This window comes from Mytilus californianus, unplaced genomic scaffold, assembly GCF_021869535.1.
Source record: "Mytilus californianus isolate M0D057914Y unplaced genomic scaffold, xbMytCali1.0.p SCAF_3, whole genome shotgun sequence".
Taxonomy (NCBI): Eukaryota; Metazoa; Mollusca; class Bivalvia; order Mytilida; family Mytilidae; genus Mytilus; species Mytilus californianus.
Genome location: NW_026262679.1, coordinates 388,267 through 403,821, shown reverse-complemented (window position 1 = coordinate 403,821; position 15,555 = coordinate 388,267). Strand labels below are relative to the sequence as shown.

General features: G+C 32.2%; 1 protein-coding gene across 2 annotated transcripts in view; it reads left to right on the top strand.

Moving 5' to 3' along the window:
• Window positions 1–6,401: 6,401 nt before the first annotated feature.
• The window catches only part of LOC127733785 (C-myc promoter-binding protein-like), a 68,794-nt gene continuing 59,640 nt past the window's right edge, over window positions 6,402–15,555 (top strand). The window contains exon 1 of one of the 2 annotated variants that reach the window (XM_052243100.1): window positions 6,402–6,450. The gene's annotated coding sequence lies outside the window, so the exon portion shown is untranslated. The remainder of the gene's footprint in view (window positions 6,451–15,555) is intronic. The other variant, XM_052243101.1, reaches the window with a different exon arrangement.

Below are 15,555 nucleotides of genomic sequence, written 5' to 3'. Positions count from 1 at the left end.
ATAGCTCCCTAAATATTTAAGTATAGACAAATTTTCATTAGTAAATAACCAAACAAATTTTGCCTCATTTGAAAGATATATATAATTGGGACAGATACAGTTTATCTCCTTGAAAAATATCTCCCTATCATTATTGTATGCTGGACAACTAGTAATAAAATGTTGTTCATCTTCAACCAGATTTAGAGTACATTTCTTACAAAGCCTTTGGTCTCTTTCTATATATAAAGTTTTATACCTGTCTCTTTCTATTTTGAGATCATGTGCACTGATTCTGATTTTACATATGGCACTTTTCAATTGAAAATTGTTTAAAGATAGATACATTTCTTTCGAAAAACAAGTTTTAAGTTTGAAATAAGTATCTAATTTACTACTCTTTGTATCTCTTCTTTTTGTGTTCCAAAATTTTACAAAACTATTACAAAGTTTTTGCTTAACTGACTTGATAAAAAAGTTGAGCTTTATCTCCAAATTATGAATATTCAGCTTTTTAAAAATGTAATGTATGGATGAATACCAGCTTTTAATATTATTATTAGACATGTTTTTGTTACACATATAGGTATCATATATACAGTAAACCATCTTTCATATTTTTTATTCTAAACCAATATTTCAGCATTGATAATACAACTGAAAAATATAAAGGGAATCTACCAAGCTCTCCTAGCACAGCTAGGTTAGAAGACTTTTTGTTTACACCTAATATATACTTCATATATCTTAAATTGGATTTATCTAAAAAATCATTCATATAAATGTGCTGTAATAAATATTCACTTTCTTTCTGGCATGCTGCAGAGCTAGTTTTAAACCTACCTGTAATTTCACTGCCATACATTAAAATGGGATTTATTGTATGGTCATATATATGTAATAGAGTAAAAATACTTGGATTGGAAGATGATAAAGATCTTTGCAATTTGAATACAGCTTTTAGTGATTTTTTGTATAATTCTTCCTTTCCTTGCTTAAAAAGTCCACTAGATATAAATTTTAAACCTAAATACTTATAATTGTTAACACATTCTATTGTATCTTTTTCGAAATAAAAATATTCTTTTAAAAGTTTACCAGGTTTGTTAAATATAATAACTTTGGTTTTAGATAGATTGACCTCTAAACACCATTTAGTACAAAATTTGGATAAACCATCAAGTCGTTTTTGAAGACTTGCCTTGGAACTAGAAAAAATAACAATATCATCTGCATACATGAGGCAGTCAATCCTGCGACCGTTTATATCAACAGCGTCTGGGCTTTCCTTAAATGCATCCGGTAAATCATTTATAAAAATCTTGAAAAGGTTTGGACTTAAAACATCCCCTTGCTTTACTCCAATTTGAGAATAAAAATTAGGAGTAAGCACATCATCTATTTATACTACACGTATTAGGGAAAAATGTCAACACACAATTAACGATGTTTCAATTTTAGATGTTACCGCTTAAATATGAGGGCTGAATGGGGGACTTCAAATATTTATTTTAATCTTTTTTGTCCATAATTTGATTTCTTTTCGTTTATATTTAAGCACCATTTTAAATCTTTATTCTTTTAAGTTAAAAATAATATAAGGACATGTTTCTGTATTCTGTAAACCTCACCCAGACCCTCATATACTAGGAATTATACTTCAAAAAAATTTATAATTTACTAGCTCGTGAAATGGATTATTATCTATTCTACTGGTTTTGTTTGGGGTGGGATTAAAACATTTCGGCTTCTTTTGACTCCGACATATTTAGAAAAGTTTAAATACCGCAAAGGGTCGGGATTTCCTGAGGGAAATGTTTCCATAAGTTTTGCATAACTCGCAAAGGGTATGAATCAATAACGGCAACAAGACGATATACAATAAAATTGAGAATGGAAATGGGGAATATGTCGAAGAGACAACAACCCGACCAAAGAGCAGACAACAGCCGAAGGCCACCAATGGGTCTTCAACGCAGCGAGAAAATCCCGCACCCGGAGGTGGTCCTCAGCTGGCCCCTTAATAAAATTGTGTACTAGTTCAGTGAAAATGGACGTCACACTAAACTCCAAAACATATAAATGAACTAAAATTAAAAAACATACAAGACTAAGTCGGTTTAGTAGCGAGTCTGCTGTATTTTGTGAAGAAATAAATTGATCGGAATGTGAATGATACATAGACCTAAAATTCTTTTTGGTCTATCCCAGTCATGACATTTGCGTGGGAATTTCTTCCATTGACGTCGTAATATAATTTACTTTGGATTATTGTTATCTTTAAATGTAATGTGATAGGATCTGTTTTTCCTTTTTTTTAAACCGCAAAATATCCCTCATTTTTTTTGGGGGGGGGGGGGGGGGTTGTTCCCAACCTGATTATTAGTGGAATTCTGAATCAGGCCATTACTCCTCAATTGTATTGATGCATACTTTTCATGTCAGGACAGTTTTCCTCATTTTTGAAGGCTGTATGCATGGTTGCCTATGATTGCTATATCATTTGAACCTCTGTAGATAGTTGTCTCATCATGCTCTGACATTGGCAATCATATATATTACATACATGTATTGTAATTTTTATATGTACAATGTATCCATCCTTTAGAAAAGTTGTTTCGAATGTAATGAATCCCCTCCAGATCCCGCTTTATAAGTTGAAAAGGCTACATCTTCTTTTTATCTTCTTTAGAACTTTTTTTTGGGGGGGGGGGGGGTCCCAACCTGTTGTTTATGAGTTGTAAATCCGGCCATTACTTTTCTCAATTTAATTGTTGCATATTTAACATGTCTGGACTGTTTTTTCTCATTTTTGAAGGCTGTATGGTTGCCTATAATTACTTTGTTATTTGAATCTCTGTGGATAGTTGTCTCATTGGCATATGACATATACTGATTTTTATATGGATTGCAGACCTGAAAAAGATGTTCAAAGTTGAATATGCTGCAAACTTCAAACAACCTACTACAACTTATTTACCATAAAATTTTTGCTCAGAACTATATATAATTGATTTCATCCCAGTCCTCATACATGTACATGTACCACTATCAATCAACAGAACAAATGCAAATAATTATGATGTCATGAAAGGTTTTTCTTAATAAATCTTGAATCTTTATATCAATATAAACTGAATCCCAATATAAACATGTTGGGCTCTTTACAGCAGAATATACAGTATGGGTTTTTCTCATTTTTGTACGCCTGTTTACGGGACGTATAATGGTATACCGTTGTCCGCCTGTCTGTCCGTCCGTTGTCAACATATCAGACATTAACTTAAAAACGCGTTAATAAAATTGCATAAAACTTTGGTGAATTGTTTATATCTATTGACGTGAACTCCCTTTCTTTTTTTTATAAATTTTAGATTTTACGTTTCCGAGTTTATTCTTAAAAAAAGGGGGATTTTCCAGTTTTCAGACTATAACTCAAAAATCTTTCAGCAGTTCTCATGAAACATTGGTGAACTGTTTATATCTAGTGATGTAAGCTGCTGCCTTTAGAATTTTATAAATTTTACATTTCCAAGTTATGGGGTTTTATATATTAAAAAGGGGGGATTTCCCAGTTTCGGATAATGTTTTCAGCAATTCTCATTAAACCTTGGTGAATTGTTTATATCTATTGATGTAAGCTCCCTTTTTGATTTTCATAAATTTCTAATATGACATTGATGAGAAGTAATTGAACTTTATTCTTTGTAAATGTGACGAGGGTATCATGCGCTTATGGCGCAGCTGTTTATTGAAGGTGGTATGCATATGGTTGCCTATAATTTCTTACATCCATTTTATTTGAATTTTAGGGAATATAGTTGTTATTTATATAAACAAATCCCACGTCGATATATTACATGTACAACAATCAGACAACAACCCACGCCAACCTGGATGTAATTGAAAGACATCTAGAGGTTAATATAGAGTCTCAAACAAAATACAAAATAAGGAAAAATATAGCGATTTTTTTAGAAGAATTATTATGAAATGTATTAGCAATATTAAAAATATATCGTTTAAAATATTTTGAATTTTAGGTTCCACCTAGCTACCATTTTAGAAAACTGGGATTTCATTGTGGCTAGTCTATTAGACTAGAGGGGTATTTCATTGGTTGTAGATATGGAATCTTATTTTATCATGAAGAGGAATGAAGGTGGAGTAAAGATCGAATGTCAGTTTCAGTGTTATATATGTATGTCAATTTTACTCTTATATATGTATACATATATTATTGATTCAGTGGTGATGGTAAATAGACACTGACAAGTCTAATAACATTTTAAATGTTTTGAATGTTTCTTGATCAGTTAAACTAAAATTAGATGGAGGCAATCTAATTAAAATATAGAACTCGGATTTCGTTATACTGCTCGTATGCAGTATAACGAAATCCGAGTTCTATATTTTAATTAGATTGAGGTGGAGGTATGTTCTTATTTCCGACAGAGGGGCACTCAACCTATATCAATTTGTGCATGAAGCAATTGATAGTTGCTAGATACTGAATGCTTTTACCACTAATTTGTGAAAGTTTTAACCGGTAAATACGATAATAAAATACATATCTTTTTCAGGACTTCTGATCCAACCATGTAGTATGGCATGTTATTGAGATATGGTTTTGGTCGATGGATGGTCATGAAGGACCTGTAGTACAATGTTTATCACTGGATTGAGCTCTTTGTCTGAGTGTATTATGAAAGTGCTTTGCTTTGAGCTCAGTTCATTGTTATGCAATTCATTCTTTGTGAAATAAAGATTTGACAGACAACTCTCATGTACAAGGAATTGTCAAAGTAGTATTCATTCTATGTATAATGTAATTAATAGGGAGATAAAAGTATTTTATTTAGATTTGAACCAAACATTTTTTGTCCATTAGCCAAATCTAAAAAAAGCACATATTTACCAAACAATGCTACTCGTGCTACTAGCAATGTGATGCTAGGTTGTTTTGTTACATTTTATTTTTATACATCTGTACTGCCTATTGACGACTCAGTCCTGAGTGTAAAGGGTCATTCAGTATGTTAAAAAAAAAGACCAAAATTCATAAGGCCTATCTGGCCTAATCGATTTCTAAAACTATATTTCATTGTACATGTTCAACATTTATCATTCATTTGTTTTTTTTCTTAATTTGTGTGGATTAACAGTAAATGTTAATTACTACAGTACACTTTCATACCACAACAAAACTGCCTTACTGTATTGGTATCACTTATATTTGTATCCATATAACAAAAAAAGAATATTTTTGCAATACCTTTTTCATATTGAATACTACAACTTTTTAGCTCTTTAGACAAATTAAGTAGATGTTCATATCCACTTTAAATTTTATCAGATGACTTCTGTAGCAGTTATGAGTCTTTGAAGCATACTCACAAAGGTTCTTTTGTTGATATCATTTTCATACTGGTCAAAACTTTTTTTTGCTTTGACCAGCTTTGGAAGGGATATTTTCAAAGAATTAATAAAAAATAACACAGTGGTTTACTTTCTAGCTCATCTAGCCCCAAGCATCATGTCAGGCATTGTCATTACTAAAAACCATTAAATGTCTTCTAATCTTAGAAACAATGTCGACATTTAAACAGAATCTTTTACTTATGATACTGATGATCCACCACAAAGTAATATAAATAGAACCATACAAATAGTAAGCAAATACATGTTCTAAGATACCATCTCCCGTATAAAAAAAAATCACATCATGAAAAAATGAACCTATTATGTGTTCCTCTCCTAGCTACAAAATTTATCCAAAATCAAAGATGTGGAACATATTCTATCATCATCATTTGGTAATTAATCCAATAAGTGTCTCTTTCATGCCCGTCTAGAACATAAAAACTAATATTAAATAAACAACACTCCTAATGCTCATGTTGGTTGTCATTGTGCTACACAGTTAATAATATAGAACCCTATGGGAAAAACATAGTACTTCTTTTGTCATATAAAACACTGTCAAACATCCAAACATACTATCCACACTGATCTGTGTCCACACTTGTTTGTGAAGAAAAAAAAAACAGTTTTAAATTTTTTTTATTTAATTTTTTTTTACCGAGCCAACTGCCTCGGTTGCCTCAACGTAAGCTACGCCAATGAGATCAGCGGAATATAACGACTGAATTATTGGGGTTATCCAAGACGTCATAATTATTTGGAACTTAATTTTGTAAAATCTGATGACAACTTTGGTAAGAAAAGGGAGTGAACTCAAAGGGACATCTACAAAAAGTAGTTCTAATCATTAGCAATTTAATGATTTGAAACGAAACATATTTTCTGTAATAAACAACATTTATGATATAAAATGAAAATTGATTTTATATCTAATCTGATATCTTTTAAATACTTTTGCATTTCGATTCACTTAATCAAAAATATAATTCTGCGGATGAATATTATTCAAAATGGTGGCCCTGTGTTGATTTGCTAGCAGTAAATACTGTGAGTCAATCTCACCTGCATGTCTGTGTCATTTTAAGCTAACTTTTACTTTCACTTCTTGTCTCGGTTTTTATCAAGCCCTGGTCGCATGTTGCTTGCTTACTGATTGTGCAGTGAATTTCAGTGCTCTATTGAGTATTGTCGATCGTGAACGGCGAAAATCTGTTGCCAGTGTTAGGGATGCTGCGAGTGTGGGACCACTCGAGGCACTTTCATGAAAAGAGTAGCCCTTATTAAATTAAATGTAGTTAATCTTAATAAATATGCAATACTTATTTTCCTCTTCTCGAATAAAGTTTTCTTACGTCGCAGTTGGTAGGGGTGATACATTTGTACACATGTATGTTTCCGAATGTGTTTTCCTAACTTTTGTTTTGGTTATTTTTGGCAAATTTCCAACATCAAAATGATATATACAATTGGGATCTCCCCTTTAATTTGTGATTTATTTGATTTTATATTTTCGTACTAAATGTATTAAAATAATTTATTGTTTTACCTTATCCTAGCTTACTACTGTGAGTCCAGCTTGCCTTGGAAAGACAATGTAGTAGATGTCTACAATACAAGTTAAGAATGTGTGTATATATTTTAAAATGGTAAAAAAGGAATTTTTTACAAAAAAAAAGCTTTATTAGGGGATTTTCTTAGGCATATTAGGTATATCTTCTTCCAGTTAGTCCAATGTTATTGCATCCCTAAGTATTGTCGAAACATTTTCATGCAATTTGAAAGAGAGCTTCATAATAATAACTATCTAATTCATTATTGCTGCATCAACTATCGGGTGAAACCCAAATTAAATATCAAATTTTATACCTATTTGTAAAAATGCTCAAGATTAAATCGTGTAATGCAACGGTTAAAAACTATGATTATAGTGACTTAAACTCAAATTCCTTAGGAATCAATCATACTACTTTTTAGCTCACCTTTCCAAAGGAAATGTGAGCTTTTGCCATCACTTGGCCTCGTCGTCTGTCCGGTGTAAACTATTTCAAACATCTTCTCCTCTGAAACTACTGAACTAATTCCAACCAAACTTAAGCTGAATGATCCTTAGGGTATCTAGAATAAAATTTGTGTTTTATTTTCTGTTTCGTCAAAAAACATGGCTGCCATGGCTAAAAATAGAACATAGGGGTAAAATGCAGTTTTTGGCTTATATCTCAAAAACTTAAGCATTTAGAGCAAATCTGACATGAGGTGAGCTTTTCTCATCACTTGGCGTCCAGCGTCCTGCGTCCGTCGTTTGTAAACTTTTACAAAAATCTTCTCCTCTGAAACTACTGGGCCAAATTTGACCAAACTTGGCCACAATCATTATTAGGGTATCTAGTTTAAAAAATGTGTCCGGCCATCCCGCCAACCAACCAAGATGGCCACCATGGCTAAAAATAGAACATAGGGTAAAAATGTAGATTTTGGCTTATAACTCTAAAACCAAAGCATTTACAGCAAATCTGACATGGGGTAAAATTGTTCATCAGGTCAAGTTCTATCAGCCCTGAAATTTTTAGATGAGTCTTAACAACCAATTGTTGGGTTGCTGCCACTAAATTGGTAATTTTAAGGACATCTTGCAGTTTTTGGTTATTATCTTGAATATTATTATAGATACTGTAAAGATAAACTGTAAACAGCAAAAATGTTTAGCAAAGTAACAGACCCCTTAAGGAGTTATTGCCCTTTGAGGACAATTTTACACAATTTGTTTATCATGTTTTCTAATTTTAAAAATCTTCTCCTCTGAAACTACTGAACCAAGTTAAACCAAAATTTAGCTAAATGAAAGTTTGTGTTTTATTTTCTGTTTCCTCAGAAAACATGACCGCCATGGCTAAAAATAGAACATAGGGTAAAATGCAGTTTTTGACGTATCACAAAAACTAAAGCATTTAGAGCAAATCAGACAAAAAGTTAAAGTATTCATTAGGTCAAGGTCTACCTGCCCTGAAATTATAAGCCAAATTGGGTATCTGATTTTGAGGTTATTGCCCCTGAATTGATGATTTTAAGGAAATTTTGCAGTTTTCGGTTATTATCTTGAATATTATTATAGATAAAGATAAACTGTAGAAAGATAAAATGTTAAGCAGGAGTAAGATCTACAAATAAGTTTTATGTGACCAAAATTATCAGTTGACCCCTTAAGCATGTTAAGGAGTTATTGTCCTTTAAAGACAATTTTTCACAATTTGTTCATCTAGTTTGCCTACTTTTAAATATCTTCTCCTTTGAAACTGCTGAATCAATTTCAGCCAAACTTGGGCTGAATGAGTTTCAGAGTATCTAGTATAAATTTTGTATTTTATTTCCTTGTACATCAAGAAACATAGCCACTATGGATAAAATGGAACATAGGGGTAAAATGTATTTTTTTGCCTTTGAAGAAAATATGACAGATACAAAGAACATTTAAATGGCATTTTTAAGCCACTCATTGGTATATATTGAAAAGCAAAAATAAACATTGATGAAAGATTTAAGCAAAAAATTACAGGTGAGCGATTCAGGCTCTTGAGAGCCTCTTGTTTTTAAAAGAAATAAAAAAATAAAATGAAAGTTTCATATGGTCTTTATATTATTATATTATTGTAAGAACTAAACATTACAGCATCATGAGCAAGCAAGAACTTCTCTTTTAAGTCTCACCACTTATCAGTTTTAAAAAGAGAAGTCACTACTCCCTATGACTCTGAAATAGTGTGATTCCTGGATACAGGTTGTTCTACTGACTATTACATTATCAAATGACAGTAAACATGGTAAAGAACATTTTTTTTAAACCATACTTGTTAAATGTTGTGTCATGAAGAATAATGGTTTAATTCCGCATGAAATTAATGCCCAATTTATGATTAAGCTGGAAAAGAATCGAATTCACTGTCAAAGGTTGTTGAAAAGTATGGTCTATCTGGTAAATTTAAGTTTTTATGCCTCTGCCGCGGAGGAGGGGGCATTAAGTGTCACTTTTACATTTGTACCTTTCTAGAGTTATGCCCCTTTACAAATGGAAAAATTGCTGAATTTTTCGTTTCAGTTTTCTTACTTAAGTTTCCCTCAACCAAATGTTATGAAACTTATACACAATGCTTATTACCACAAAACTCAGATCAAGTTCTAATTTGGGTAGTGTCACTTTTAAATTTCTCAAACTATTTCCCTTTATACCATTATATGCAAGAGGGGTCATCATCTGTGTCTCATGGACACATTCTCCATTTATTTTTAACTCACCTGGGCCAAGTGAGCTTTTCTCATCACTTGGTGTCCGTCGTCCGTAAACTTTTACAAAAATCTTCTCCTCTGAAACTACTGGGCCAAATTTGACCAAACTTGGCCACAATCATTATTAGGGTATCTAGTTTAAAAAATGTGTCCGGCCATCCTGCCAACCAACCAAGATGGCCACCATGGCTAAAAATAGAACATACAATGTAGGGTAAAAATGTAGATTTTGGCTTATAACTCTAAAACCAAAGCATTTACAGCAAATCTGACATGGGGGTAAAATTGTTAATCAGGTCAAGATCTATCTGCCCTGAAGTTTTCAGACAAATCTGACAACCTGTTGTTGGGTTGCTGCCCCTGAATTGGTAATTTTGAGGAAATTTTGTGATCTGTCATATGTCCATTGCCCTTGACCTCATTTTCATGGTTCAGTGACTACATGTACTTGAAAAAAAAGTCAACATTTTTTGTAATGTTAATTTCTTTCTTATTATGAGTAATAGGATAACTATATTTAGTATGTGCGTACCTTGCAAGGTCCTCATGCCCGTCAGACAATTTTCATTTGACCTCGACCTCATTTCATGGATCAATGAACAAGGTTAAGTTTTCGTGGTCAAGTCCATATATCAGATACTATAAGCAGTAGATCTACTATATTTGGTATATGGAATAATTGTAAGGTGTACATGTCCAACTGGTAGGTGTCATCTGACCTTGACCTCATTTTCATGGTTCAGTGGTCAAAGTTAAGTTTTTTGAGTTTGGGCTTTTTTTCTAATACTATATGCAATAGGTCAACTATATTTGGTGTATGGAAATATTTTATGATGTACATGTCAGTTTGGCAGGTTTTATTTGACCTTGACCTCATTTTCATGGTTCATTTCTCAGTGTTAAGTTTTTGTGTTTTGGTCTGTTTTTCTTCAACTATAAGCAATAGATCAACTATATATGAAGGATTGTAAGGTGTATATGTCTGTCTGGCAGGTATCATCTGACCTTGACCTCATTTTCATGGTTCATTGGTCAATGTTAAGTTTTCATGGTTAAGTTTGTTTCTTAGATACTATAAGCAATAGGTCAACCATATTTAATGCATAAATTGATTGTAAGGTGTACATGTCTGCCTGGCATGGTCCGTGTTTAAGCTAGGATTTTGAGGGCTTTAGTCACTTTTTCGCGGGATGAAAATCAACCTTATTTTTGGTAGCAGCAAGGGACCTAGGATGTATATTACTATCTATACATCTTTGTCAGACTTTGAAGGACTTAGACATAGTAGGCAGTTACTGCATGATTTGACTGATGTGGCACTTTATTACGGGAAGTGACAAGTGAATCATAAATTCAGAATGAATCCGGATTCATCTACGGATTGGTTCGTGTTTAAAAAAGGCAGGAAATTATCATTTTTTTTAATTAAATTTGCTTAATAAGAACTATATTTGTCTCTCTCGTTTAGTTTGATACTTAATTATTTCGTATTTTACATTTTAGTGTCTTTAAATTCATAAAAAGACTTTCGCACATGCTCAGTTCATTGTAAAGGAAGCACCTGTTTGACTCGTGAAAACATTTCTGAATGTTATGAATAAAGTTCTATCTTTTTAATCGAAATTGTCGAAAGTTTTTTTTATTTAAAGTTATATCAAATATGACGAAAATACGTTCATTTGACGAACTACGACAAGCGAATTGCAAATTGTGATCGTTTGAGAAATATTGAAATTAAAATGCGGAACTGTCTGAGGGAAAACTCAAATGGCGAAACTACGACAAAAGAACTGCAAAGTGTTCTCGTTTGATAAATATTGAAATTGAAATGCCGACTGACTGATCTTACTGGGGAAAATAATTATGATGATCAATTATGATAAATAATTAACAGATTAGTGACCCATCCGATGGCAATAAGCGGATTATCTGTAATCACAACTTATAACACTTGTTGTAAATGTTAATTAGCTGAGGGTCATAAACTTGTCAGAAACAATAAGACAGGTAGAATTACAGTATTTTCATGCGAAAATATTTTTACTCTTTCAAAATTTAAGTGACGAAATTGATTTGGAATACTTTCATCATTTTGAAAACCGTTTCGTAAATGACGAAAATGACGAGCGCTAGCAAAATCACTGGGCATGGTTCATCTGACCTTGACCTCATTTTCATGGTTCATTGGTCAATGTTAAGTTTTCTTGGTTAAGACTGTTTCTTAGAAACTATAAGCAATAGGTCATCTATGTTTGGTTTATTGAATGATTGTAAGGTGTACATGTATTTCTCGATTGGTTTATCTGACCTTGACCTCATTTTCTTGGATCATGTTAAGTTTATGTGTTACTTGTAGTAAAGCTTTATATTTAGGACTATCAACATAAAATCAATGGTTAGTAAAGAAGGCGAGACATTTCCGTGTGTGCACTCTTGTGGTTATTATCTTGAATATTATTATAGATAGAGATAAACTGTAAACAGCAATAATGTTCAGCAAAGTAAGATCTACAAATAAGTCAACTTGACCAAAATAGTCAGTTGACCCCTTAAGGAGTTATTGCCCTTTATAGTAAATTTTTTACCATTTTTCGTAAATTTTTGTAATGTTTTACAAAAATCTTCTCCTCTACTACTAAGACAAATTTAACCAAACTTGTCTACAATCATTATTAGGGTATCTAGTTTAAAAAATGTGTCTGATGACCCCACCCGTGAACCAAGATGGCCGACATGGCTAAAAAATAGTACATAGGGTGAAATGCAGTTTTTGGCTCATATCTCTGAAACCAAAGCATTTAGAGCAAATCTGACATGATAAAATTGTTCATTAGGTCAAGATCTATATGCCCTGAAATTTTCAGACCAATCAGGCAACACATTGTTAGGTTGCTGCCCCTGAATTGGTAATTTTAAGAAAATTTTGCAGCTTTTGGTTATTATCTTGAATATTATTATAGATAGAGATAAACTGTAAACAGCAATAATGTACAAATAAGTCAACATGACCAAAATTGCCAATTGACCCCTTAAGGAGTAATTGCCCTTTATAGTCAATTTTTTACAATTTTCATAAATTTTGTAAATTTTTGTAAATTTTTACAAAATATTTTCCACTGTAACTACTGGGCCAAGTTCATTACAGATAGAGATAATTGTAAGCAGCAAGAATGTTCAGTAAAGTAAGATCTACAAACACATCACCATCACCAAGACACAATTTTGTCATGAATCCATCTGTGTCCTTTGTTTAATATGCACATAGACCAAGGTGAGCGACACAGGCTCTTTAGAGCCTCTAGTTTGTTATTATCTTGAATATTATTATAGATAGAGATAAACTGTAAACAGCAATAATGTTCAGCAAAGTAAGATCTACAAATAAGTTGTCATGACCAAAATTGTCAGTCGACCCCTTTAGGAGTTATTGCCCTTTATAGTCAATTTTTAACAATTTTTATACGACCGCAAAAAAATTTTGTGGTCGTATATTGGTATGACGTTGGCGTCGTCGTCGTCGTCGTCCGGCGTCGTCGTCGTCGTCGTCCGAATACATATTGGTTTTCGCACTCTAACTTTAGTTTAAGTGAATGGATCTTTTTGAAATTTTACCATTAGGTTAAATACCACAAAAGGAAGGTTGGGATTGATTTTGGGGGTTATGGTACCAACAGTTAAGGAATTAGGGGCCAAAAAGGGGCCAAAAATGAGCATTTTCTAGTTTCCAGACAATAACTGTGGAACGGTGTATGGATCTCTCTGAAATTATACTACAAGTTTCCATACCACAAAGGGATGGTTAGGATTTGCTTTGGGGGGTTATGGCTCAAACAGTTTAGGAATTAGGGGCAAAAAAGGGGGAAAAACAAGGTTGTCCTGGTTAATGGACAAATACTTTAGTACAAAACATAATTTAAAGCAGTGTAAGGGAGATAAATCAAATATATCATTGAAATTATCTCCCTTACACTGCTTTTAAATTATGTATAAAGTAATGGTTAATGAACAATAAAGATAATCTAAAACAGTGTAAGGGAGGTAATCCAAATACAACGTTTTGGTTACTTCCCTTACACTGCTTTTAAATTATGTTTAAAGAAATGCATATTTATAAAGGAAGACCAGTAAAAATATCTGCAAATGTTTTCATCTTTTTTTTTTACAAAAAAATCCATATGAAAGATTTGACACTATATTTTTATTAATTCTATTATAAAATAGAAGTTAGCACTATGGTAAATTTAAATGGGTAATTATGGTTGCCAACTCCATTGGAAATTTGAATTGAGATTATGACCATATCTTGAGGGAAAGAATTTTTTTTTGGGGAAAAAGGGGGGGGGGGGGGATAAAAAGAAATTGTGGGGGGCCAATTTTTTCTCATTTCAGATTTCAGAAATTAAAAAGAATTATTCTTCAAATATTATTTTTTTTTCAAATTTCAAATATTGAAAAATTTCAAGAAGTAATCTTTAATTGCACAGTATGGCGCATTAGATTTGTAAAATCTTTGATCACATTTATTTATTTGTTATGCCGAATCTAACAGTGTATTTAGATTTTTAATTTTGGGTCCAGTTTTCAAATTGGTCTACATTAATGTCCAAAGGGTCCAAAATTAAACTTTGTTTGATTTTAGCAAAAATTGAATATATGAGGTTCTTTGATATGCTGAATCTAAACATGTATTTAGATTTTTGATTTTTGGCCCAGTTTTCAAGTTGGTCCAAATTGGGGTCCAAAATTAAACTTTGTTTGATTTCAACAAAAATTGAATATATGGGGTTCTTTGATATGCTGAATCTAACCATGTATTTAGATTTTTTATTTGTGGACCCCGTTATCTAATTGGTTCATATTGAGGTCAAAAGGGTCCAAAATTAAACTTTGTTTGATTTCATCTAAAATTGAATTATTGGGGTTCTTTGATATTCCAAATCTAACCGTGTATTTAGGTTTTTAATTTTGGGTCCTGTTTTTTAAATTGGTCTACATTGAGGTCCAAAGGGTCCAAAATTAAACTTAGTTTGATTTTGACAAAAATTGAATTCTTGGGGTTCTTTGATTTGCTGAATCTAAACATGTGTTTATATTTTTGATTATGGGCCCAGTTTTCAAGTTGGTCCAAATTGGGGTCCAAAATTAAACTTTGTTTGATTTCAACAAAAATTGAATATATGAGGTTCTTTGATATGCTGAATCTAACCATGTATTTAGATTTTTTATTTGTAGGCCCCGCTATCAAATTGGTTCATATTGAGGTCAAAAGGGTCCAAAATTAAACTTTGTTTGATTTCATCGAAAATTGAATTATTGGGGTTCTTTGATATGCCAAATCTAACCGTGTTTTTAGATTTTTAATTTGGGTCCCGTTTTTTAAATTGGTCTTCATTGAGGTCCAAAGGGTCCAAAATTAAACTTAGTTTGATTTTAACAAAAATTGAATTCTTGGGGTTCTTTGATATGCTGAATCTAAACATGTGTTTAGATTTTTGATTATGGGCCCAGTTTTCAAGTTGGTCCAAGTTGGGGTCCAAAATTAAACTTTTTTTGATTTCAACAAAAATTGAATATATGGGGTTCTTTGATATGCTGAATCTAACCATGAATTTAGATTTTTTATTTGTGGGCCCCGCTATCAAATTTGTTCATATTGAGGTCAAAAGGGTCCAAAATTAAACTTTGTTTGATTTCATCAAAAATTGAATTATTGGGGTTCTTTGATATTCCAAATCTAACCGTGTATTTAGATTTTTAATTTTAAGTCCCGTTTTTTAAATTGGTCTACATTAAGGTCCAAAGGGTCCAAAATTAAACTTAGTTTGATTTTAGCAAAAATTGAATTCTTGGGGTTCTTTGATATGCTGAATCTAA